At 41.1% G+C, this 27491-nt stretch overlaps 1 protein-coding gene and 1 pseudogene across 3 annotated transcripts in view; both read left to right on the top strand.

Annotated features, from left to right (window-relative positions):
* The window catches only part of FSHR (follicle stimulating hormone receptor), a 153015-nt gene that overhangs the window by 66943 nt on the left and 58581 nt on the right, over nucleotides 1-27491 (top strand). The window lies entirely within an intron of this gene.
* LOC105079048 (small ribosomal subunit protein uS11 pseudogene) lies at nucleotides 24098-25010 on the top strand (annotated as a pseudogene).

Below are 27491 nucleotides of genomic sequence, written 5' to 3'. Positions count from 1 at the left end.
TTGATTAATATTTAATTGAGAGCAGGGACTAACATTTGTGCTTTAGAGGTTTCTAGATTTCTTGTTCCTAAGCCATGCTGACAAGTGGTAATTGATACATAAACATTTGAAAGTACTGGGAAAGTTTACAACACTGAGGGGAAATGCCTTTGAAAAGAGACTTCGTTAATGTAAACAACCACTTTTTATTGGGCTAGTTTAATGTAGGGGTTTCCCCAAATAGGCTTTTGGCGAAGTGGGGCATGGTAAGAAAAAACAGTAAATTCTTCCATGCTTAACGTAACCCCCCCACCCCCATCACCTTTAAAGGTACATGATCCCATCTCCCAGGCTTTTAGGGATGGGAAAATGTGTTTTTCGCCACAGTAGCAGCCAGAATTCAGGACTTAAATGCCACTAAATACAGCTACAGATTGATGGATTACACAGATGGGAACTTTTTTTTCATTGTAAGAATAAAAAAAACCCCAGGTTATATGTGTTTCTCCTTCTGTAAGCCATTCAAGTTATTCCTCTTGGTTCTCTCAACCCCATTTCTAAAAAGAATTCTCGCCCAGATCTGAGGAAGCAAGAAAGAAATCCATTAATGAAAAAAACACAAAGCAGAGAGTAGCAATGTGTTTCAGCAGTTAAGCCACCTGCTAGGAGGAGGTTGGTCAGAATCTTGGCTCTAAGTGTTAGTTTTAATATAAACTTACTGTGTAACCTTGATTAAATCACATTATCTCTCAGGGTCTTGGTTTTATCATCTGCGTATTAAGGGAGGAGTTTTTAAAGGGGGAGATGGCTTATGTGATGTCTAGTTTCTATGTGCAAGCACCGCCCAGTTGGATGCGAGTCCAGTTTAAGACCTGCAGCCTTCAGGGTTTACCTTCCTGAAGACATTCAACACTCATGGGAATTGGGAGATGGGGCACTCATCTGAGAGCTCACCAAGGAAAACAGGGAGGGAACAGATTTGGAGAGCTTTTGGCTCAAGGTGTATTCCTGGATAGATTAGCTATTGCCCTGCCTGGAATTAACAAGGACTAGGTGACTATTGGTTATGTCTCATCACCACCCTCAACAGGTCTATAATTGCAAAGAAATTAATCTAAAGACAGGAATATCAGACATCACAAGTAATCCACCACTCAGTCTAGCAAATGTGACTGATCCCTCATTGCGTGCTCAGCCTCCCATGAGACAGATCTTTCTGTAGTGATATAAATGGTTGATCTGAGCCGACATAGCAATAATCCCAGAGACAGAGCAGCTGGTGCAGAAACTCAACTTCCTCAGACACACCTCTCTTCTTCCTTTACGTTCTTCCTCCAGTTTTTAATCAGTTTCTTGAACTTAATAAAGATTGGCTTTCTCTTCAATATCCCCCTCTCCACCAATCACAAAGGCCCTTTCCCTCCTGCACATGTGGCCTAGGTTCGCCTCTCCTTATTAAAAAGAAGGTGGAAAGCTTTCTGGGGAAATCCTGCCTTCTTTCCCTGCTACCTTCCTCTCTCCTCCCCATCACTGCCACTCTTCTGAAAGAGCAGCCTGCATGCACTGACTCCCTCTCCTTTCCCCTCAATCACCCCTCAGCCTGTGCACTTGCTGTCTGACCACAAATTGCCTTACACTATTAGATTATTCTGTCCAAGATCCCAACAATACCAAAACTGCCAGAACTGGTGACCTCTATTTTGTCTTTTTAGTACTTAACCTGTAGGTGTCTTTTGATTCCACTGACCATTCATACCATCCTTCTCAGTCCTCTTACCCCTTTTAACTTGAGTGACACCATGCCCCTCGCCTGCCTTCTGAACCTTCCAGACTACTCCATAGCCAGTTCTGTCCATTTTCTTGTTCCTCAGCTGCCCCTCAAAAATTCAGATATGTTCCGGGGCCCCACTTTTGGCCATTTTCTTTCTTTACAGTCACATTCTCAAATCAGTATTTATCGAATAATGTCTTACTACTAGGTTTAGGGCTCCTAAACCTTCATCTGCAACCCCCACCTCTCTTCTGAAGCAATAATTCTTGTTTTGAAAGGGAGAGATTCCTAAAGATCTACACCTAAGTGAACTGCCAGTGCCTCATATTCAATGTATCCAGACAAATTCATTATCTTTATCCTCCAACTTCTCGTCTCCCCATATTGCCCAGTGAGTAACATCACCATCTGTCCAGACTCCCAAGCAAGGAAATTCAGTCTCCCTTGACTCACATACTTCTCTCTCCTTTATGTGCAGGCACTCTTCCAGTCCTATTGACTCTCCCTCAAAAATATCTCCAGAATCCCTTCCTCATCTCGCTCCTGCTGCTATGTGCTTCAAAGTCACTTGTATAACCTACTGCATGAGGCTGCCTTGCCTGTCCCAGCTCCATTCTTCGGCACTCACACTCAGCTTCCAGACCTTCCCTGCTCAAACTCCCTTGCCAAAGAAACTTTAGGAACAGTCATTGCTCTAGGTTTCAGTCATAAGTTCCTGGCCAAGAAATCAAAGTTGTTACCTCCCACTATACGCAGTGCAGCCCACACTTTCTCCAGGTAGGAAGATTTGCCATTTCCCAAGCACTCCCATTACCAGACATTATGTTGCTTATTTAGAACGTCATGGCTGGTTCTTTGGATAATGCCTGACACATAGAGGTACCAAAAAAATCAGTGCAGGTGAATGTATGAATGAACAAGTAAACAAATATACTTTCACACCAGTCTTACGTAGATGCTGTCCTTCTGCCTAAAGTTCCACTTGGTAGCATCCTGTTTGCCCTGCAGGAGCCAAACCAAATGTTTACCCTTAGGCACAGCCTTTCCAGAACTCTCCACACCATAATCCTGTATTTGTAGTACCAATAGCACATTTAGCAGATTGTATTTGGAATTTACAGGATTTTTTCCAGATCCCTGGATTGTTCTTTAAGAGCAAGGTCAGAATGTAACTTAACTTTGTATTAAATACAACACCAAGTCCTATTGTTTTTACCTCCTTGCTATACCTCTCTTCTGTCCACTCATCTCCTCCAGCGACCACAACCTTTCCCTGGAAAACTGCACAGTCTTCTATGTATGCTGCCCCACCCACCAGCCTGCTCTTCCCTCACCCCTATCCATTCTCTACACAGCAACCAGGATGACATTTTCTAAATTCATATCTAATCATGTCACCTTTGACACCTGTTCATACACAGACATACACAGACACACTCTATGCTTTACTGCTGCTCTTAACATAAAAAAGAAACTAGACCTTTCACATTCTCTCCTTTGCTCTACTAACCCTTTTTCAGTTCGTAAAGTGTACCAAGATATTATGCTGCCCACTATAGGCCTTGCTTGACCCAGACTGTTCCTTCTGTCTAAAACTTCCCTTCCACTCTGACCTCTTAATTTCGTCAGTTCCTCCTCATTCTTCAGTTTCCCACACCAGCGTCATGTGCTCAGGAAAGCCCCCCTGACTTCCCCACCTGGGGCAAAACCCGTACTGATACACTGTCATATCACCAGTCTCTGTGTGATGACAGTCACTTTAGCACTTTTAGAGTTATTTATGCAATAATTCAACCAATGTCTAACTCCCCTACTGGACTGTAAGTTCCATGAGCATAAAGACATGATTGCTTTTACCCAGTCTGGTATCCATGGAGTCTCACACAGAGTCAGATATATACAATAAATATCTGATAAAAACATGAATAAAAATGAACAAATATAATTAGTTGGAGAGAGAAAATATTCAGATATAGAAAATACTAAATCTTATGATTGATAATGATAAATACACAGGAGTTGACATGCATACAAACACTGGCTGCATATCTACTATGATCTAGGCACTTATATAGTTATAGTTGAAAATATAACCCAGGACAAAAATGTATAGGATGATGTGTGAAAAGTAAGTGATACAAACATTGTACTTGTTCGGACTCTTTCTGTTGTGAGAGGTAAAAGAAAATAAATCTCAAACAGGCTTAAGAAAAAGAAGGGAATTTAATGGCTCATTTAACTTGATGGTCAGAGAGGGAGAACGGCTTTAGAAACAGCTCTATTCAGATTCAGTGCCCCAAGGACTTGGCCTCTCTCCCTCTCTCAGGTCTCTTCGTTCTGTGAGTTTCAACCCTGAGCCCCACCCTGGTGGCAAGAAGGCAGAAGCAGTTCTATCTTCATACAACATCTCAGGTTCTGTTCAGGGGGAAAGAGCTGATCTTTTTTGCTCAATCTCACAAAAATCTTAAGATTTAGTCTGACTAGCTTAGATGACACAACCATCCCTGGACCAACCACAGCAGTTAAGGAAATGTGATGTTCAAACTGGCTGTGGCCTGGGTAATGGGCTCCATTCCTGGAGTTGAAAACACCTACCCTAACCACATGACCCGCAGTGGGGGAGGGAGATCCACAAACCAAAACTGAGGCCACTGCTGGGGAAAAAAAGTGGACACTAGATGCCGGCAGTTGGGCAAACAAAGGATGTCTAAAAAGAAAATTAGTCTGTTCTCACCTATAAGAGAAAGGTCTCTGTGGCCAGGGTGGCTGGGGATTTGATGAGTTTGATTCTTCCCCTTTCCTCCTGTTAGAATAATTGAAAGAATCCAGTAACTCCGCCCCAATTCACGCTAACAGTTCATCTCCTTTAGTTAATCCAGCTTAATCCAGTCCCCTCTGCTTCTGTAAGAAGTCAAAAGGGGAAGGAGTCTTTTGGTAGAAGTGCAGCAGGAGCTTCTTCATCAGAAATGAAACAATCACTGTCACACATGAGTTTTAATCAGCATCACTGTCTCAAACCTCCCTACTTGTCCCTGCTACGGGACTGGCTGGGGGGAAAGGAGATCACTATACTCTCTGCAATGTGAAGTGGCTTTGCCAAGTGCACTGTAAACTGTTTACATTGTCTTTAATTACTCTGGAGCCATATGTCAGCTTGGCATAAAGGGTGAAGATTACACTAAATAGGGTGGGGGGAGTAGGTGACAATGTGGTGATTTACGGCAACCAGAAAAATTATGTATGGAAATGAGTGCAATTTAAAAACACATCTACGTGTTATTATAACACTGTAAGGGGAAGAAAACCCAGTGTACAACAAAATCTCTTTGAAAATAGGAGCATGATGAATATGTAAATAAGACCAATTAACATCAGCTGAGATATGGTATATGCAGATGAGACGGCAATGAGCCAAAATATGAAATAGTTCCCAAATCATAAATATGAACCATATAAAATTCTTTTGAAATATTCATGATAACATAAGGACAAAAAATATAATCAAGTGATTTATTTGCATATAAAAATGAGAACACTAGTCTGACACTCCAGCCTCCACCCCCAGATCACTGAGGAAAGAAAAGTTAACAGAGGGACTTTAAGAGGAAGAGATTTATTGAATGAAAATTGTTGCAAGCACACTAAAAAAGTTGAGGATCGTCCCAGTTGTCAGTTCTTCAGGCCCACTCAGCACAGATAAAGGGAAAGGAAATAAATCAGGTAATTAAAATCCTAATGGCACCAGTGCTAAAAAAAATTTGAGTTCCCATCTGCTTTGTCTTCCTAAGCACCTCTTTGTTAGCTATCTTAGGTCTGTTCCTACCCTGACCTTCTGGGATTCTGAGAGTGAATGGGCAGAAAGTCTTGAGTCCCACCTACTGAAATAAAGCAAGAAGAAAAGGCTGATGATTCTACTGGCTCCTGGTAAAAAAAAAAAAACAAAAAACAAAAAAACAAAACTGGAGGCCAGTGTTGGAATGGCTAGACCTCTGAATGGGAAGAAGGGATTTGAATCCCAGGGCATAAAAAAGAAAATGAGGTTCAGTGGTTCTCATCTCAGGCTGTACTTTAGACTCCCCTAGGGAAATTCTCAAATAATCCACAAGCCTGACTGTCACCTACAGGGGTTTTCCATTACATTTGCCTAGGGTGGGGCCAAGCACTGATCACTTTTTAAAGCCTTCTTGATGATTCTAATGTATATCCACAGTTGAAAGCCACTGAGATGGATGATACTTGTTTCAATCAAATTCGTAGAAAGAATATTCACAAACATGTATGGTGTGTCTATATGCTGTAGCTGGAGAATAAAGAAAGACGAGATGGTGGGAGATGAGGTCAGAGAAGAAGCTGGGGTAGTGTCACAGAGCACCTTGTAGGCCATGGGGACAAACTTGAGTGTCACAGTGAGTCTGATGGAAATTAAATGGGCTATTTTGATCAACTAAGTGAAATTATCTGACTTGTATTTGTTAAAGTTCACTTGTACACATAGATTTTGATTTGCTGATATTTTGTTGAGAATTTTGAGGTCTATAATTTTAGAGATACTAGTCTACATATTTCTTTTCCTGTAATCGATTTGTTTGGCTTTGTTATGCTGGTGCTATAAAACGAGTTGAGAAATGCTCCCTTATCCTATGTACGCCGAAAGAGTTCCTTACAATAACATTAGTTTTTTTTTCTTCCCTACAAATGGTGGTGCTGAATCAACTTGGTATTCATATGGGAAAAAAATAAATAAATCTCAACCTCATATCATACACAAAATTTGCCTCTAAATGGACCATAGACTTAAATATAAAAGCTAAAACTTTAAAACTTCTAGAAGAAAATATAGGAGAAAATCTTCACAATCTTGGGCTATGCAACAATTTCTTAAATAGGATACAAAAAGCATAAAATACAATTTTACTTTGAAAAAATAAAAAACTCTGCTCTTCAGAAGAACAGCTATCAGGAAAATGAAAAACCGAGTCACAGGTAGGGAGAAAAATATTTCCAAAGGATGCTTCTGAAAAAGGCCTTGTATTAAGAATATTTAAAGAACTCTTATAGGTGAAAAATAAGTAGGTAAATAATCCAGTTGAAAATGGGCAAAAGATCTGAACAGATTCTTCACAAAAGAAGATACACAAATGGGCAATGAGTATATGAAAAGAGAGTCAACATTAGCAGTCATCATGGAAATGCAATTTAAAACCTTAATGAAATACCATTATACACCCACTAGAATGGCTAGAATTAAAGGTTGACGATATAGGTATCAATGAAGCTGCAGAGCAACTGGAACTCTCATATGTATCTGTGAGACTGCAAAATAGTACAACACCTTTGGGAAGCAGTTTGACAGTTTCTTATAAAAAGAATTTATCAAGAGAAATAAAAACATATGTCCACACAAAGACTAGTTCAGGAGTGTTCACAACATTCATAATAGCCCCAAACTGAAAACAACCCAAATACTTATCACCACAAATTGTGTTCTATGCATAACAGAATACTAGTAAGTAATAAAATACTAGTAAGTAATAAAAAGGAATAAAATGCTAATACAACAACATGCATGAGTCTCAAGCACTATACTAAGGCAATGAAGCCAAACACAAAAGAATATACCATACATTACATAATTCTATTTATAGGAAACTGGAAGAAAGAGTATCTAATCAATGGTGACAGGAAGCTCAAGAGTACTTGCTGGGGCTGAGGGTGATGGTGGAGATTGTCTGGGAAGGGGCACAAAGGAACTTTTTAGGCTGGTGGAGATGTTCTCTATCTTGATTGTGATGGTTGTTACAAAATACATGAAATTGTAAAAACTCATCGAACAGTTCAAATGAGTGCATAGTATTATTTGTCAAATTGCACTTCAATGAAGTTGACTTTTTAAAACCAACAATTTTTTCAGCACCTATTTGGGGCCAGGTGTTTTAAATACCACATCTCAGTTAATCTGCACTTTACAGACGGCTAGTGACATTCAGAAAAGGTAAGCGACCAACCAGCACCAGAGAGTTCTTTTGTAGCGAAGCTAGGATTTGAACCCAAAATAATCTGGTCTTTTCAGCTACACAAGGCTTCCTTTTTTGTTGGCATCTACAAATTCCAAAGTCATTCTACTAAAGTGAAAAGTGACAAAGGGGAGGATTAAGGCTGTGAAAGCTTCCTCTGATGTCATTTAAAATTAGAAGAGAGGATTTCTATGCCTAAGCCTTTGAAATTGCCATAAACCAGAACCTACAGTCATTTTCTACGGGGACAGTCATAGAGGAGAGGAAACCTCTTCTTGGAGGGTTTTTTTGTTTTTTGTTTTTTATTTTTTTGCCTTCAAGTTCCAGTAGGCCAGCTCATCTCTGGGTAAAGATCCTGCTGAGACTGGCTTTAGTTCAAGGGTTTGCAAAACTGGGCTGCCTGTTAAGTTGCAAATTAACTTAGCAGTTGGGAAATGTAAGAGTTGAGCCAATTAAATTGCCATTATTGACCCAGATAAAACATGACTTAGTGTCTAGAAGGTGAACGTCCTTATATTATTTCCTATTGTCCAAAAATATTCTGAAAATAAGTACTTTTGTTGTATTTATTGCTTCAACCAAAAACACAAGAAGCCTTTTTCTTGTCACTTTTTGGGTTGTTGTGGTTTTAGTGTTTCCTTTAAGTCTCCTTATTTTCAACTCTTTCTAGGTGGGTCCTTAAAATAAACTCTACAATATCTAACAGCTGCCTGTTCAGATCAGAAAGAATAATATATTAGCTTTGCATTTATACGCTTGGTTTTGTTTTTAGTTTTGCTTTTTGCTTGTTTGTTTTCATTTTGATTTCTTTTTATGTACTGGGGATAAGGAGGGACTCTGATAGAGGGAACAGTTCCTGAGATCTAGTGATTTTGTAGGTGCCCCTAACCTTATAATCGTGATAACTCTTCACATCTCAGTCCCTTGTGCTTTAGGCATGAAAATAATGTAGGGTTTCCTTTGCTGGAAGGGATTCTAGAGAAAGGAATACTGAAAGAATACAGATTAGACCCCCATTGTCTTAAGCAGCTCAGCCTGCTGTATTAAAATACTGAACTAGATGGCTTAAACAACAAACATTTAAATCTCACAGTTCTGAGAGAACAAGAGTAGAAGATTCAAGAGTTCAAGATTAGAGTCTGGTGAGAACCTACTCCCTGCCTTCTCTGTATCTTCACCTGGTTAAGAGAGAGCTCTAGTCTCTTTATTCTCTTATGTGGGTACCAATCCCATCATGGGAGCTCCACCCCCAGGACCTTATCCAAGTATTTCTCGAGTCCCCATCTATAAATTCCAACACACTGGAGATTAGAGTCTGAACCTATGGATTTGGGGTGGTGTGGGGAAAGACAAACATTCAGTCCATAGCACCCACTGTGAACTAGCAAGCTTAGTCATGTTGTATGCTGCAGATGCTCCCTTGCTTGGGAAGTACAGATATGCCCTCATTAACATCTTCCATTTCTAGGATCCTCTACCCTCTTGGCTACTTGATGCTCTGAGGCGTTCATGGTCCTGCTGACCTCTGTTTGGTGCCTTTAATTCAGCAGTTATAACTTACAGGTGGCAAGACTTGACAGAGGTTCCTCAAGAAAGGCTTGAGGAATACAAATCAAATACAATCTTCTTCCATTTTGTAATCAACAGCCAAGCAACATTACCTTTTCTTTTAAGACTTCTGCTTCAGCCATGCCTGCCCTTCTGACCTTTCTTGACAAGGCAAGCTGTGGGAGAGGCCTCCAACCATGTTACGTTTGTCAGGGCTCACAGATATACCAGAAAATGAACTGACCTTTTTTTTTTTCCTCTCTGCCAGTAACTCAATCTTTGTTTCTACTCAGAGAAGAGACAATTAAGGCAGCACAATACTCAAGTTAAAAATAGCCTCGTGTCTCTGCCCCGGAGATTCTTGCTAGGTATTTTTTTTTTTAATAGAATGGTATTAAAATAAAAAGATGCAATCTAAACACAAGCTCCAATCGATGCACAAACTATTTATTTTTATTTCCTCATTTAGCCCATGCCCATCACAACCACATCCATCTGGGCTGTTTATGACTTAATAAGATGCTTTAAACAGTAAAAGACTCAGATAGGATATGGGCCCACTTGCCTGCCTACCCCCCCCCCCCTTCTAACAAATAAGCTACTTGAATCTACACTTCATAAACCTCTTCTGTGATGCTCAGGTCCACCCTGCTTAGCCTACACAGAAATCAAATGATCAGAGATGGGTTTTTATAGTTCAGACCATTCCCAAAGTTAAACAGGCGGAGAGGAAAAGCAGAAGAGTGAGGGATAAACGCCAGGGGAGCCTAAATGAATAAAATGGAAGTTAACCATTCCGGTGGGTCTGAGATTCTGAGAGAGTCTGGGCATAGAGATAGCAATTGTTGATGCCAAGTGTTTTAGAAACATGCAGTCTGCACTTGGGTGTGAGCGTGCTTTGAAAAGTTAAAAGTGCATCCAAATCCAAATGCAAGGTATGAATAATAAAGAGAGCACATTTGCTGTTTCCCATTCATGGTGTCTCAGCTCAACCTATCTTGTCTTTCTCTCTTCTCATATTCCTCCAAGGCACCTAGCAAGGGGCTGGGCCCACTGGAAAGAGAATGGCAGGCCAAGTTTGTGAATTTGTTATCCCTACCTCTTGGGTCCTTTCCCAACTTTTCAGAACCTCTTCCCCAAATCAGGCTCTCAATATTAAAAAATATATATATATATCATTCTTCATTCTTCTTTCCCAGTAAAGATAACAGCATCTGAATAATGTATTGGCATTGAAATGCTAAGGAGTAATGCCAGTTCCAAAGGATTGAATTGCTAATGGTAGGATTTTACTCAATGTGGCACACAGTGTTTAAGGTTGCTTTAATACATGAAAAATTGTATCCAGACTGACTTACTTGTTTGGACTGCAAAGGCCATGTGTACATGAACAGAAATTTGAGGGAAAGATGAGCTTCCTGTGATCACAGACATTAGTGCCTTCAAGATTCCATCTGCTGAGGCCAGGCCCCCTCACTGTCTGACTGACTAGGTGGAGAACTCAGGCTGGTGTTTGTTGGTTTGTTTGTTTCCTTCATTGAATGTTAAAAATCAGGGTGCCAGTCTTCATGTATTTGTTTAAAATATGCCCCCTTAGATTGCCTTCCCTGCTTCTCTTCATATGTACACATAACTTCTCAGTCTGGTCCAGTAAGACACTTAAGATGTGACTTTTTATTTAACAAAGTGGACATTTGCTTTGGGGGGAAAAGGACGGTGGCTTACTACAGCAGCAAGTCCCATAACAAACAAACAAAACCCCTGCATAGAGACTAAATTCTACGCTAACTTCAAGGAAATGAGGCCAAATCAGAAATCACTGGTTGGAGCCTTTTAAAGAGAGATTTATAGACTTCAGTCAAGTCAAGACTTCACTCGAGACAAGTGCAGCCTGATGGATGACACCAGCTAATCCATCAAGTGATTTATCAGGGTTCACGGTGTAAATGATTGTGACTTCCATCACTCCCTGCACACCTGTGAGGATGAGGCTTCCTCAAGCCTGGGACACCTCCTCTGACTAGTGTACGTGCTGCTATGTTTGTTCTGTTCTATTTGTTAGCAACTCTGAGAGAGATCAAGCAAACTCAGAGAAGCATACTCCATCCATCAGCCAATAATTCCACAAATTCTTCCTGAGTCACAAAATACATTAATTAGGTGAGGGATGATCTGGTGTAGCTTATGTACCAGTCCCTGCTAGATGTTCTGGACAACAAAGATAAAGATACAAAGTCCCTGCTCTCAAGGAGTTCCCAAAGAGAACAACAACCATTAGCTGTCATTTGTTGAGTGATTATTTTGCTGGAAACCGAGATAAGCCACATTACGTGCATCATCTCATTTAATTATAATAACCTCATCATCCCAATTTTACAGTGAGGAGATTAAAGTCAAAGAGGTTATGTGACTTGCCCAATGTCACACATCTAGTAAGTGGTGGGGCCAAGGTGAGAACCCAGGCTTTCTGACTGTAATGCTCACACAGTCATCTATTTTTCTGTAATATCTACGGACACAACAAATATGGTCTACATCATACATGATATAGGAGGGTGATAATCTTGTTCTCTAATGGAAAGAAGCAAGACATTCATAAACACAAATTCACAGAGTCCTCATCCATTTTATTTGTAGTAGCAGTCTGAGTATCTTCGCATTGGTTTCCTATTTTACAACTTCAAAACTGCCTCATATACCTCAGCTCATTTACTCTCACACACCAACCCTTCAGTAGCAGCTGGGCAAGAATTTGAGCCCATCTCACAGGTGAGGAAATGAAGTTCAGAGAGGTTTGGTGACTGGCCTGAGATCAACACCATGGAGGTGGGATGTCACAGATGCCACAACTCATGCATTTTCTCAATATAATGCTTTGCTTCTTGCAATGCTGTCTCTTATTTATTAAAGAGAAATTACATCTTGAGAGTCTTATAGTCACATCAGTACAGGATAGTGACACAGTGTCCAAGTCAGAAGAAAAAAGTAACACTTATATTTTTACCAAGTACATAAACTTTAATATGCAGGTGTTTTTGTTCAGCATTTTTCCTGTTTTCCACTCAGTCCTGAGCACATGGCAGTGGGGGAAAAAGATGACCTAGAAGTGTATGGGTGTGTGGTCCAAGAAGTAAAAATTCAAGGGCAAAACTAGCCTTTTCCATGCCAAAGAGGAAATGCCCCAATGGGGTGTGTCCATTTTTAAAAACTAGTCCAAGCTATCTCATCAAAACATCATTTTTTAAAGAAAATTTCCTTTCTAAGTCAACTATATTTATTAGCTTTTATTCTTTCTGTTTTTGCTTACTTCTTTTTGTCTCTCCTTGGAATTAACATTCTAGTAACATGTAGATTTAACCAGAACTTCTTAGCCAAGATACAGAATTTCATCTCTACAAGAAGGGATTTTTCTTTCAGTTAAATGCAATAAGCATTTTATGAGTTCCTACTAAGTGTCTCCTACATCATGGCATCCCAAATCTTAATGTGCATACGGGGCGATCCAACTAATATGGAGAGTCTGACTAAGGAGGTCTGGGTGGGACCTGCGAGTCTGCAGTGCTAACCAGCTCCCAGGTGAAGCCGGCACTGCTGATCCATGGTCCTGATGGACTAACAAGATCTAAAAATTACTAGTCTTGTGTAAGGAGCTGTATGGTGGAGGATGCAAGAGAAATGACCCACAGTCCCTGCTCCAGCATAGTTGTCAATAAAATACACATAAAACAGTTAGAGAAAAGCACAGAACAAATGCATAAACATGTATTCTATTGCTATAACCACATGATAGGTAATGGGGAAAAGTTCTCTTACTCTCTTTTGTCAGATCACATTTAATCGTAAAAATAGTCCTCTTTTTTTTTTTTTTAGGATAACTAGTCATGTATTATCTCAGTTTCTGAAAGCCCCTCTATTGGTACTGTGGAAACACAGCTAGATATTGAAAAATTCAATTCACATCCAACTATTTCAGGAGCAAACCCATTGTATGGCTCATCTGGGCAAACTGTGTCTCATAAGTACTCTTTCTTATGACAGGATAGCACTATCTCAGGAAAAAAGTAGGAGACTGAATACAGGCATTTATGTCCTGGTAGCCTGAGGTGGACAAAGGTCAGAGGGAAAGTACAGGTTAAGGTAGACCATGTTTCATTCAGATCAAATGCAGCTAAGATTTGTGAGTGAGGTGGGTTGGGGAAAGAGAGATGAAGGAAGGCAATGGGAATGCTGGAAACAAACAAAGACACCTTCTTTGTTCCTCAACCCTTCAGCCAAGACCCAGAAGTACTGGCACAATCAATGGAGCTCACAGGAAACCTAGAGCAGCATGAAAGCTATGCTGGTCTGCATGAGTTCCAAGGGAGGAATGCTGTGGAGCTAATCACTGGACTCAGATTGCCATTTAATGCCTTTCCTCCACAAGCCATCCTTCAAGTTTATAGCAGGACAAGAGTTCATTACCATGTTCCTGTTTTGCACATTCCTGAACAAGGTTATGCCTCCAATTTTAAGCGTGTGTATAAAAGGAATGAGAGAAGGTGGGAGGGTGAGAGAGTTTCTGGAGGGAATGGTAATAAACAGAATAAGCGCTCCTCACCAACTGGAAATGCGAATCGCCCCCACCTGCTTATGACTTTGTGCAATCAGAAGGAACAACATTTCACAGACTCTCAGATTCATTCTTATTAGAAGCTCCTAAGCTCCTTTCATCAATCTATCTATCCATTCATCTTTCAATCAGTCTCCTGTATTAGGAACTGAAAGAAAAGACAGGATTTGGTTCTAGCTCCCAAGAAGTTTGTGATGCAGTTACAGAAATAAGAGGAATTCATGTGAAATGAGGTCACAGACCAGAACAGAAGCAACCTCTAAAGGTTGCTGTCCAAGTCCTGGGTGCTGAAAGCAGTTCAAAGAGGTGGGAGTTAGATCAATGTGAAGCAGTGAAGCCAAAGGTTTTGTGGAGACTATAGGATTTCCATAATCAAAGGGGAGAGGGCAAAGTGTTCTGAGTGGCAGATATTAATGAAACAGATTCAAAATCATAACGGGGATATGAGGTCTTCCTGAAGAGGTCTGCAGGCTCCCACAGTCCATGTCTTTTGATCACAGTATGCACAATGGGCTCCCACTATGCTCCGAAAGTTCAAACAGTAGTAGAAACAAAGAAGCTCCATGCACTGGGATAACTGTATCTGAATTTACCAGGATATTGGCTCCTTGAAAGCCCCACCCATGATTTTGTAGTCAGGATGCTAGGAGCCTGTTCATCAATATCCAGATAGTGTAATGGTCTGCGTACAACAGGCAGACTCAAATTACATCTAAAGCTGCTTATTCTCATTGATTTGGGGGAACTGTTGTTAAGGAGCCACCTCTCCAGAGAGAGATGTCCCTTAGGCTGGGCTTATGCAGAACCAAAGGGAATGAAAGATTTATGTGTTTCCACTTATCTCAGTGTAATTACATAGTCAAATCAGAGTATATGTAAAAGTCACTTCGGGGTCTAAATTGTCCAATCTCTGTTTCCATAGATTGCCTTCACTAAGTAAATAACAAACTTACATCATTACCATATCCTAGTCAGAAGCACAGGAAAGAGAAGTGGCCAACCACATCCAGGGTAGTTTGGTGCAACTAGATCTCTTAACTCCAAGAACTACTAGTCCTTCCTGAGGACAGCATAAAATTCCTCAATGCTCCCTAAGCGTGGGAAGCGAGGAAGTTGGAAAGGGAGATATTCTGCTCCTACCCAAAGCACAACAGTGTTTCCCTGATCTCCTCTGGAGACACCCAAGTGAATGCTAACTGTTTCCAAGCCTAGTTTTCTCCATTGTAGAAATATGAGGTCTTGGTGGGCTTCAGAAAATGCTCTAAGATCTGCCATATTCTGCCTCCCCCCCCCCATAAACTGTTGTTAGTGTCAAGATGAAAGAGAGGCTATGTCCGATCAGTGAGTTCATGGGTGACACAATACTATAGCTGGTCTCTGCCTCTCGACAATCCTCTGTTTAAACAATGCAAATAGGAGGATTTGACTGCGCTCAACATGCCAGTTCCTCAGTTCTTTCTCATCATCTCTATCTTTTTAGTCCTAACCTGCTCTTGCTCTTGTCCCTGGAGTCTAGGGATTACCAACCCCAGAGATACATTTGGCTATTTAGAGCTTAATATGCCATATTTGAAGCTATGAAAAAAGAAAATGCTGTTCCAGCCATTCACTAATATGTGATTAAAAGCAAAACGATGTCCTTTGAAAGACTTCAAAAGAAAACAGTAATGAGCACATGTGTGGGTTCTGTAACCATCCTATGTAGAGGAGAAAATGTTGATAGCAATGAATATTTTCAGAATGGGCATTTCTCTGCCCTTGTTCTATCATCCCTTCTTTGGCATTCAAAATCTCCTCATTCCCCCATTGACATCTATCTGTCCTGATTCTCACTCCAAATAATTCCTTAAACACAAGAGGAGACAATCACCTTTAAGCCACAGGTTAAATGCCCCAGAACCAGGTCACTGGGCAAAATTTGGGAAGATAAAGTTAAAAAAGCACCAGCTCTAGACTCTACAGTATAAAATATGATATGGGAGAATGTGCACCTGCCTTGCCTATGTCCCTGGAAACATGGCCAAAATAAATTGCTATGTACATGGTGGGAGGGTGGTTAAGGCACTTTAAGCCACTACCATTGCACCATTTCTCCAGTGTGCTTTTTTCCTCTTCACTTCTTAGAAGTAAATGTCCCAAGATGAGACAAGAAGGAAGCTCCCTTTAGGCTGAGAGTCTATTCCCTTCCCTTCAGGTAAGGATGCCAAGGGGATAATCTCAAAGAAACAATACATCTCCTGGTCTAGCTAGAACTCCTCAGACCAGACTCCCTTTCAATTCTAGAATATTTCATTGCATTGTTTCCCAGCAACCCCTAACTTGGGTCTTCTTTAGAATAATCTAGAATTTTAAAAAATAAAATCCTCCAAGGCCATAAATCAAAGCTAACGTGAGGACTAAATTAATCCTTCATGCAGCTTGGAAATCCTGTAATAGACATGCACATTTCTGCCCAGTTCTACCCACCCTAATTGCCATTTCCATTTTCTAGTACAACTCAGGATTTCTGCATGGCAGGAGGAGCTCCCAGACATGTCACCCTCAGAAGCTGGGCTAAGCAAAAAGGCGGGCTGTCTCTTTTCAGAAACAGAAAAGGCGTGCTCACTGTAGCATGTAAACATTTCATACTGAGTGAATTCCATTTCTTTCCATACTCATCACAAATGAGCACCACCAAAATGTTCAAATACATATTCACGATGTGCCTCTCAAATGCACTGCATGAAAAAAAATCAGAGCTAAGCACGAGGCACAGATCCATTTCATTTAATTAGAGTTTCAGAGAAGCCTAAAGAAAAAGGTCTATATCTCCTAAGTGTTCTGTTTCTGTACAAGAATAGCTGTCATGCATTGTCAGGTGATTTGAATTGAAAATGATTCCAAATGCAAAGCCTTTAAACCCCAAATGTTTGACTCGAGTAATATTAGCATAGACAGACAATGAAAGAAACCATTGAGCCATTCCGATTCCAGATTTTGTCCCTTTTCCCTTTACAATGAATCAAGGTGAGAGACTATTTCCTCTGTATCAATGCCGGAGCCCTGATTGAACACCATCTGAGGAAATCCTGCATTGCTCTCAGCACATCCCCTGAGTGTGCTCACTCCTTATTTTGATTCTCTCCTGTTGTATTTTCAAGTCCCTTTAATAATTTCTCCAACTTAGCTACCACTTACCTCCAAGGCCAGGTCAGGCTCCTCATGAGCCCGTAGACGTGCTATCTCCTTTCTTACCTTCTTATCTCTGCTCACTGTTCCCCTACCTTCAGTGCTACCATGCCTCTCTCTGTACACATAACCATTTATCATGTATTCCTTCCTTCCATGTATATTTACTGAGCACCTACTCTGTGCTAGACACTGGAGAGACAACACTGATTAAGACAGAGATCATTGCCCTCATGAATTTTAGATTCTTGGAGCAAGAGACAAAAAATAAACAATAAAGTTAAAAAAAATCAAGTAACTTATCTAGAGATAATAAGTTCTGAGTATGCGGGTGGAAGGGGAGAAAAATCAGAACAGGGTAAGGGGGTCCAGCAGTGCCTCTTCTAAGACTTACTCCCTGGTCTGGGGTTCAGCGGTTCACAAGATAATCAAATTCCCTGTTAGTCCTACCGTATCGTAATATGTTTATGGCCACCTCAGCAACACTTCCATGAACCTATTTCTAGAATAAACCTAAACACAATTGTATAGGAAAAACAAAGTAGGCAACAACTTGCTTTTTCAAGTAGCTCTCCAATCCCCATTGTATATTGTTTCACAAGGCACTGTGTACTCACGGACTTTCTGCCTGCTTTTGGCAACCAACAAACTCTCCCTAGCTGTGGAATCAGGAATGCTGTCCCTGATGGAGATGGGTTTGGTTTTGATTTTCACAACTAAGATAGGATTTTTTTTATGATTATAAAAACAATATGTGCTTGCTGTAGAAAGAAAAACAAACAATGCAGAAATGAGTTCACTTAGTTCTACCATAACATACCCACTGTCAATATTTTGGTAAACAGCCTTCCACAATTTTTTTCCCGGCTGGCACACATTTTGTTTAAATTCTAATGGGATATTATGCATGCTCTTTTGTAACCCACTTTTTTCATGTAATTATATGTTGACAAATGTTTTAGAGGAAACTGATGGCTGTTAAAGTATTAAAAGACAAGGGCAAGGATCCCTAATTCAAGAAATCCAGAACTCAGCTACAATTGTGATAAGTGGAAGGGATAAGATACCAGCTTGGGAAAAAGTAGGAACCTACAAGGAACATGTCACCTCCAGTCTGAATGGAAAGCTTTGGAGAATGCAGGAAAGAATGCTGAAGAGTCACATATACAAGAAAAGTACATTTTTGTTAATCATTCTGGAAAAAAATGAGAGAGTAGACAATCGTGTGTGTGTGTGTGTGTGTGTGTGTGTGTGTGTGTGTGTGTGTGTGTGTGTGTGTGTGTGTTGCTGCATGAAGGCCGAGCCTGGAAAGCATTGTGGATAGAGATCTCTCTAAAAGGGGCTCTGTGATATGTCATCTTTATTGTCAACGGATGGCGAGTATCATTAGCGGGAAATAAATGTAAAGACATCAGCTCTCCAGAAAACAGGCCTGGCAACACAAGGAGAGAAAAAAAAAAAAAAAAAGACCAGGGTTCCCCCACAAAACTGACTAGAAAACCAGGATGTAAAAGGGCCCCTAGAGGCACCTGCAGCCTGGTTTCTCAGAGATAAAGAATCTCTGTTGGCTGCAGCAACATGTACAATTGTACTTGCTACAACAAAACAATGTGGAACAATTGCCATTCCAGGCCTACGCATGTTTTAAAAATTTACTTTAGATTTACAACTAGGATATGTACAGGGCTTTATGGAAATAGATTTGTGAGCTATCAGAAGACTTCTGGCATCCAGCACATACACACATGTATGCAAATATGCACATATATACAAAACACACGATAAGAAAACCTTTCCTATTAGTGCTTGAAATGTCACTATTACAATTTCTTTAGTCTCCATTTTTTCCATCTCTAGAAGTTGAATGTTCTAGAAGTTATATGTGCTATTTATATTGTTTTATAGTTATTTTATCATTTTTAAAACATACTTGTCAAACCCCAAAATTAATCAGCATCACTTTATCTGAACAATACAAGAAGCTTTAAGTGCTTTAACTCTGGGCTCTCTACCTTGCAATTTTCCATGCCATTTTTGTCCAAAGCTTTAATTCTAGCTTGTTTTTTAAATAGCCCCAAATTAGTACCATTTTTAATTGAATAATTGATCAATATTACTCTCATTTTACCAGGGATTTTGCTCTTACACATTTGTTTCTTCCGGGTTCAATTTTCTTCTTGTTGATGAAAATTGTTCTTTCTAATGTAATCATTCTTTCTAACTTTCCTCACTGTTTGTTTTCTCCTACAGTAAGCACGTACTACTTTGTTAACCATAAAAAATCCTATCTTAATTATGAAAAACAAAAAAACTCAAATCGTCCCTTACATGGATGAGTGGTAAACTCTCTTCAGTCCTTATATATCTGAAAATGTTACCCCTGCTCTCCTGAACTATTAACAGTAGTCTAGGGGAATTCATAAACCTGGGTTAACCAGAATTCCCACTCAGCAAATAATTCTATTATCCTCTAGTATCTACTGTTGCTTATATGAAGTATGCTGTCAGTCTAACTTTTGGCAGTCGATCTTTCCTCTCTGATAGGTTTTAAGAGGTTTTTTTTCTCTGCCTTAGTTTCACAATTGAGTGTAAATTTTTTGTTTTATATACTTGTGGCTCAGCAGTTTCCTCAAAGGAAGGCAGTCTTGCCTCAACTCTGAAAAGTTTCTATTATTATCTCTACCCTCCTTCTTTATCTCCTATTAGACCTATGCTGGGACTTCTTATACTTTCTTCTTTGTCTCTTCACTTATCTTTCCTGCTTTACATGAAATACATATATGAAATCTATATAATATATATGAAATCTATATAATATATATGAAATCTATGAATATATGAAATACATATATTTGTAAAGTCAAAGCTCCCATATCAAAAATATCTAAACATTGAAGGATGTATTCAGCAATAGAAACTGAACAAGCTAAATCTTATCATTGATATGTGAGAATAGCTGAGAATCTGAAACAAAGAACAGACAAATATCTTAAAATTATGGAAAAGATGAAATGAGTTAATTGTTCTAGCAGCCAAATCGTAGACACTTCTCAGGCATGAGGCGACACCAAAGAAAGCAAACGCAAAGCCATGGTCCCTGGGAGTATTTGTGTGGAGGAGACCAGACCCAGCGTGTGGCGGGCTCGAACATTTGATATTCGGCAGCAGAGCCCAGAGTGACTAACTTCCTGCTGTACTCCCCCTCGCCCTCTCCTTCCCCAGCTATTCTCTGCCCTGAGGACTGAGAGGGAAGAAGCCACTTCTCATATGGGAAGGATGAGAGCTGAAGCTTTGAAAGGTGGTGAGGTCAAGCCTTTGGGTTTCATCTGTTCCATGAGTGGGTGAAGCCCTGGAGCTTGTTTTTCACTGACCTGCTATGAAATCATGGTAGGTTGCAGGTGTAATTTTAAGGAGCTCCAGAAAGGTGCCCAAAGTGCTTCTACTATCTGTTCCTTTGTGCCTAATACTCATTTTGCTTAAGCTTTGCTGCCTATTAATATGCAATCCCCTCCCCCTAAATCAGATTTGAATCAGTTGTCAGACACAGACACTTGGGCATGAATGAGTTTTTCTTCTTTAAAATAGAGACCAGTACAGGGAGAGAAGGAGAGGAAGTCACTGATAGGCACTTAGATGATGCAAGGTTCAAGGCTAATGACACTGCCCCGGATGGCTGGAGCCACCCCAGCTCCCACAGCCCCTCTCCAGGAGAATGTGGTTGTGGACCATCCCATTTCCTCTCAAATCCCCCTCCCCTTCTCTGGGCTGAAAACAGCTGCCCTGGTTTGCCTCTTCATTAACTCCCCCTTCAGCTACTATTTATCCTCAAGTTCAAGTTGGTGATTTTCAGCCCTTAGCTTTGTCAAGGATTTGGGGACCAGAAAAAAGGAAAACCAAAGCAACTGAACACCTCTCGGCCTCCATCCTCCCATTCTTGTTGGCAGGTTACAAACTGTTGCTACTACAAGACATCTCTTTTGGTTATACAAGCAGCAAGCAATAAACGGCTCATACTCAACTCTGGGGAGAGATTTTCCAATCGTTTTCTCATTTCCTCATTGTCCCAGCACTTCCCCAGATCTCTTTAAACACCATGGGGCTTACTCTGTCACTGACCTTGTCTAATCATATTGATTGTCAGCAACTGCGGTCTAATTGGAAAGCAAGTTGCTATGGTAATTCTTGTGTCTTATGTCTTACATTTAAAGATACAATGATCCTAAAAGAAGAAATTGCTTGTGGTTGGTGACAGAGGAAAACAGAATTAGATATACAAATTGTGAAATGAATCTATTCAGATGAATTCAGAAATCTAACTCAGGATTTGATGTAAAAAATTGGTACCAGATTTTCTATCAAAGGCACGTTTGGTCAGAATGTTTCTCTTTTCCTCCAAATATTTATATTTTTTTGGAAAAGAAAATGCATCATGAACATGCAGGAAGGAGGTGGCTATTCATAGCTTAGAACTAGGTATGAGATCCTTAACACCGGGGTGCTGCATTGTGTGTTTAGAAGAACATCAACATGGGAGTTAGCACACCCAGGTTTTACTTCTCTATATTTAACTTGCTGTGTGGCCTTAGGTAAATCACCTAACCTTTCTGTGCTTTATCATTCTTCACTGAGAAATAAGATAACTTTTGCTTCTCTCATTCATTTCATCAGTCAACAACCACTGGGAATCTTGAAAATCAGTCACAGTGAAGAAGACAATAGTGCAGTTTCCTGTTAGATTAAAAGCTCCTTGAAGGCAGAAATTGTATTCTCTTAAATATGTCTGAAGAAGAGGTCTGCAAAGAAATTTGAGCTTTGGTGTCAAAAACACCAAAGCTTTGTTAATACCTGTTCCTTCTGACTCAATACAATTCAAAGCCTGCTGGGTGTGATGCCTGGGTTTGGTCCTACTGAGAGCTGGACGGTGGCCACTGCTCCAGCCCTCAGGGGCCTAGAGGCAGAAGCATAGCTGGCGTGGCTGTTAGTCTCACTAGGATATAGACACAACGAGTGTACTTGGGAAGCTCAGGGGAAGGCAAATTGTGGAGGATTAGGGAAGGCCTCACTGGAAAAAGCTTTAAAGTTTAGCCTTAAAATTGGAATACGTCTTCTTCCTGTTCCACTAGTCAAATGTGAGGGTAAAAATAAATGTGTAATCAATACCAGGCAAAGGACTTCAAACTGCAGATGTCACCGGCCCACTCAGCACACATTTATGGAGTGCCTGCTGGATGCACAGGTGACAAGCTAGGAATATAACAAAGTCCTTCACCCTCACAGACTTACAGTCACAAGATTAGAGAGAAAAATAAAGAAATAGTATTATCATTGGTATTAACACTTATTAAGCTTTAAATATTTAACATGTAATTATTTAATATTTAGTCCAAAGTTCTGCAATGCAAATATCATTGTCCTCCTTTCAGATATAAGTAGACTGAGGCTCAGAGAGGTTAAGTAACTTGACCCACTTCACAAAGCATGAATTGTTCTCCAAGTACTTGTGTGGGGCTACCATACTAGCTCTGTTGTCTGGCTCGTAACACAGATACCCTGTCTCCTGGAAGTCAGCTAGCCTCAACTTCTTGTTGCTGCAGCTCCAGCAAAGATACCCATGTAACGGAACCTGGGTGGATGAATGAAAATGCATTCTTAGTATCACAGGTAAAGAACCTCTCAACCTAGACCAGTCAGTTATTAACTAACTCCCTGTCATCACAGCTTCTTGTGCTTTGTTACTTTCTCAGTTTGAGAAAAGGGAAGAGGAGGCATGTATAGGAAAGTAAATTGAGAAGGTAACTACTGAAGTCTTTTCCTTCCTTTGCTGATACCCTGAAATTCTCCTTTCAGGGGTACTACAAAGACAAAAGACAAACAAACAAACTTTTCTAAAAGATGTCTTCTAACAGGATCTTCATTACCTGAAGTTATCTTGGACAAATGTGTATTTCACAATTGAATAACACACTTAGGGGTATGAAGGGCCCCTCAGAAGGTGCTGAAGCGAGGAAGGAAATCTGAGTTGTCTTGTGCCCCACAAAGCCAACGCCCTAGACCTTGACAGGAACAATTCTAGCGTTATTTGTTTCAGTTCTCTCTAAGCTTTTGTTTCAACAAACGTTTCCAAGGCACAGAAAAGGCCTGGACATACACAGAACTCGAGTACTGACTCCAACCATCTTGGGTGGCTTTAACTAGCTGAATCAAAGACTCAATCTGGAAAAGAATCCATTCTCTTCCTTGTTTTCTATCATGACCGCATTTTTCTCCAGGCATTGGCAAAGTTTCATAAAATGGAAGTTCTTCTAAAAACTCCTTTCTTTTTCCTGTCCATACAGGTCTCCTCACTGTAAAAACAGGGACACTTTTAGGACCAATGTGAGGCAAAGGAGGCCCTGGAGTAGGACTTTTGACTGCCATTTGGGATGGGATGGGGGAAATCTACTGCTCAGAAGTGGATATAAAATCAATTAAATATGGAGTCAGTGAAAATAGGCCCCTGAAATGCTGGAAAGGGCAGGATGGATAAATGCTTGGCACACGGGGCACTTATGAAAGTACTAGACTCAAGCAACTCCAAAGAGAAAAAGACGACAATCAAAGCGACTCAAATTCAGAAGCAGCCAAGAGGGAGTTCCTGGTTGTTCCTTCACTGCAGCCCATAAAAGAGGCACTCTCATGCCAAGAATAAGAGTTAATGAGGTGGAAAATGGAGGGGCATAAAAGGGAGAGTAATTATGAACTGCAGAGTGAAAACAGAGGAGGATGGAAGCTTGTTGGAGAGGGCAGATTATTTTCCAGGTGTGGCAAGAGAGACAAAAAGGCACCCAGAGGAGATGATTAAGGAAGGGGGTGCTGTGGGGGGTGACAGAAGCAGATAGGAAAGTCTACAATAACGGCCCCTGACACACACACACACACACACACACACACACACACACACATACATGCACACCAACCTGTGGCACAGGGTGGGGGTCACAGGGCTGGGGCTCTTTCCGTGGAAGCCAAGCCTGGTGCTAGGCGAGAGGAGTGTGGCCAGCCAACCCAGACTCTAGTTGGTGCCCTGTCTCTGGAGGCCATGGTCTTGCTTCAGGGAAGAGCCTATAAAGCAGGGAAATGGCACCCCACCAGGGGAAAGGAAAGAAGGAAGAACAGGTCATCCACCTTGGCCCTCAGGTGGCTGAAGGAGAATGTGTATTTGGTGCCACGTCTTTGCACCCTTCAGTGATACTTCTGTCCATGTCACCCATCTTTATGACAAGGAAACCATTTGTTGAATGACTGGTGGGATGAAGGTGAAGGCTGACCACGATGAGTCATCTCCATAGGCTGCCATGTTGGCCGCCCAGGATGGAACCCAGCAGTGCAATGGGCACCACTGCCCTCCATGTCAAACTCCAGGCCACAGGAGTAAATAGGACCAAGATCCCTGGACCGGGGGCCCAGCCAGGCCCTTAGAGCCCTCACCCGCTCAGGAGTGAAGATTGATCAGGTTCAGGATGTCACCCCCATCCTCTCCAACAGCACCTGCAAGAAGGAGGGGGTCGCTGTGGTAGTTGTCTGTGAAAAGAACTCCTTGAATTATCATTTTCTGTTAATAAATTGCCTTCATGTAAGCTCTTTTGACTTACTTGCTTCCTTGGTAAAGAGGCTGGGGGAGTATGACAAGGCAGAAATTAACACTGGCTTACAGGAGATCAATGAAGCCCTCTTTAAGCTGACGATAAAACAAACAACTGTCTTCAGGAGAATGATGGCTCAGGCAAGGGTACTTTCTCACCTTGTCCAGGGCTCAGGAAGGATGGCGCTTCCTGCTGCTGCTCCCTCCCGGGTCTGCCCACAGACCTGCTCTTCAGGGAACAGGTGCGGCGCCCTAAGCGGGATGCTTTGTGGAGCCCTTGCCTTCACCCCAGCTTGCTAGAAATGGAAACTGGCTGTCAGGGAGAACTGCCAATGATGTGGCTGGCTGCCTTTTAATAACAGAATCACAGAAATAATTAAAATCACTGAATTTTAGGGCTAGAAGGGACCCACGAGATCATCTAGATCAACAATGTTGTTTTAGAGACAAGGAACAAAGGCTCGGAGAAGGGAATTGATTTGACTCAAGGAAAGTTGTTAATCAGGGGCAGAGTCAGGACTAGAACCTAGGTCTCCTGACTCTAGTGAAGTAATAAAAATGATGGTTGGCAGCACGACCTTTGCACAACACTATGTGCTTTTTCCCTTCTGCGTGATCATGCATTATTCATGTGATCTTCAATAGCCCAGCCAACTACAAAGGACTGAGTATGAAATGTACTGAGGGACAGAGGCCTTAGCAATATCTTACAGAGGAAAATGGATCTCAGAGAGCTCTAGTGATTTGCCAAAGTGATGAAGGACTTCCTTTTGCCTGCTCAAGAGACCTCGCCGCATGCAGTTCTGCATTTCTGGAGATTACGGAGCTGGGGGTTTTCATTTCTTAACCTGAACACCCTCCCCAGGTCTGGGTGCTAATGGACTTAGTAGTCCTCATTGTGAAAACGTTGTTCTTTCTGGCATGCTGGGATGGTCCCCCCCCCATCCCCATGAAATAATTTAAAAAGGAAGAAAAAAAAAAAAGGCCAAGGGCCCATAATTCAATAAGGAGCAGCTACCTGGTGTGCTCACCACAAAGAGGCCAAGCCATTCAATCACAGGCACTAAGTACTGTGTCACTAAGGAAGACAGGTCTCTGGCTAAATGAGATCAAACATAGACTTAGTTCTGAGGAGTTCTTTTTTTTTTTTTTTGGTTGTTTCCTTTCAATTTTGCCAAGCAACAGTCCTACATGACTCCTAATGAACCAGCCAACAGAAATGTACTCAACATCTACTGTGCACACTCATTTTTCACCAGATGGTAGAGGCAAAACTCACACTTGCCCTGAGGGGAGGAGCATTTGTTGAACAATGTCAGGGACTTTAAAAATGAGTTTCTTTGTTTTTTACCTAGTAGTCCAAGGTGGAGTTCCTTAGCACTTGATTTAGGGAGCCCAGGACACCAGCTGCTTCACCATCTTCAATCAGGCTTTCGAGGTTGCCCTGGTCACCACCAACCAGGCCAGATGGAGACAGCACATAGAGGAACACCCAGGAGGGGTTGTGGGCCAGGCCTGGCACAGTACACATTATTTCTGCTCATATTCCTTGGGAGAAGCCTTCTCCCCACAAGGCTAAACCTAACAGCAAGATTGCCAAGAAACATAGTGTAGCTGTGACCCCAGCAATAAGAAGGGAAAATAGATTCGGGTAGGCACTAGAAATCTCTTCCATACCATGTATTATATCCATAATTCTCATAAAAACCCTAAAAGGTAGTTATAATTACCTCCGCTGAAATAAAAAAGTCCCATGGAGATTGGTTGACACAAGTAGGCAATGATAAAAGAATTTGAAGCCAGGCCTGCCTGCTTTCCAAGTTCATGCTGCCACTCACTCGTGCCTAAGAATTGAGACAAACACAAGCCAGCAGGGCCCTGACAAGACAAGGCTATTAGTGAGAGGACCCATGCAGAGCATGTAGTGGTATGCCCGCTACACAGTAAGTGTCTAGTTAAGGTTAATTACCACCATCATCATTATTCCTGCAGCCTTGAGTTACACAGCCCCAACTCTAAAGGGTCTTGAACATATAGAAAATGTATCTTTCCTTGAGGGTCAGAGGCCCTTCAGCCTTCCCATCGCCCTTTCTTTGGCCTCTGCTCAAGCTGGCAGCCTACACTGAAGCCAAGTGACCCAATCAATGTATCTTCCCTTTCTCCTCTCTACACAGTGCCCCCTTCCTTATTACCTGTCCAACCTCTCATCTTCTATCACTTAGAACTTAATGAATTCCTGTTTAAACAACTTCTGACAGACATACACAGAGTAATAAAGAAATCATCTACCTTTTCTAACTCCAATATGATTCTACCTCCAGAAAATCTCTTTCCCTTTCTCTCCTACTCTCTTTCCCTCCTTCACTTTTTATCATCCTCTTTTCATTCCATCTACCTTCCCAAACTACAATCCCAGTCATGACTCCCAACCATAAATACTAGCTACACTCCTGTATCCAGGCAAAGATGAATTCTAGGTCATCACCGTCCTCCACCCTTTTCTCCACCAGCCACTCCATTTTTATTTTCTTGCATACTTTATATAATTTTATACATACACACACACACACACACACACACACACACACACATATATAGCCTTCAATCTACTCCAAAATTTTAAGTAAATCATTGGGATACTTAATTTGTTGGGGGAAAAAAAATGACTCATGACCCATATCAAACCAATCCTGAGTCATCACATGACTGCCAAGAACTGCTGGTCTAGCAGAAATTGCAAAGAGCCATAATTACAATGATGATGGTGGGTAATGAAGGGAT

This window comes from Camelus bactrianus, chromosome 15 (assembly GCF_048773025.1).
Source record: "Camelus bactrianus isolate YW-2024 breed Bactrian camel chromosome 15, ASM4877302v1, whole genome shotgun sequence".
In the NCBI taxonomy this organism is placed as follows: domain Eukaryota; kingdom Metazoa; phylum Chordata; class Mammalia; order Artiodactyla; family Camelidae; genus Camelus; species Camelus bactrianus.
The sequence above is the reverse complement of the archived record's forward strand: the minus strand, read 5'-3'. Positions and strand labels throughout refer to the sequence as shown.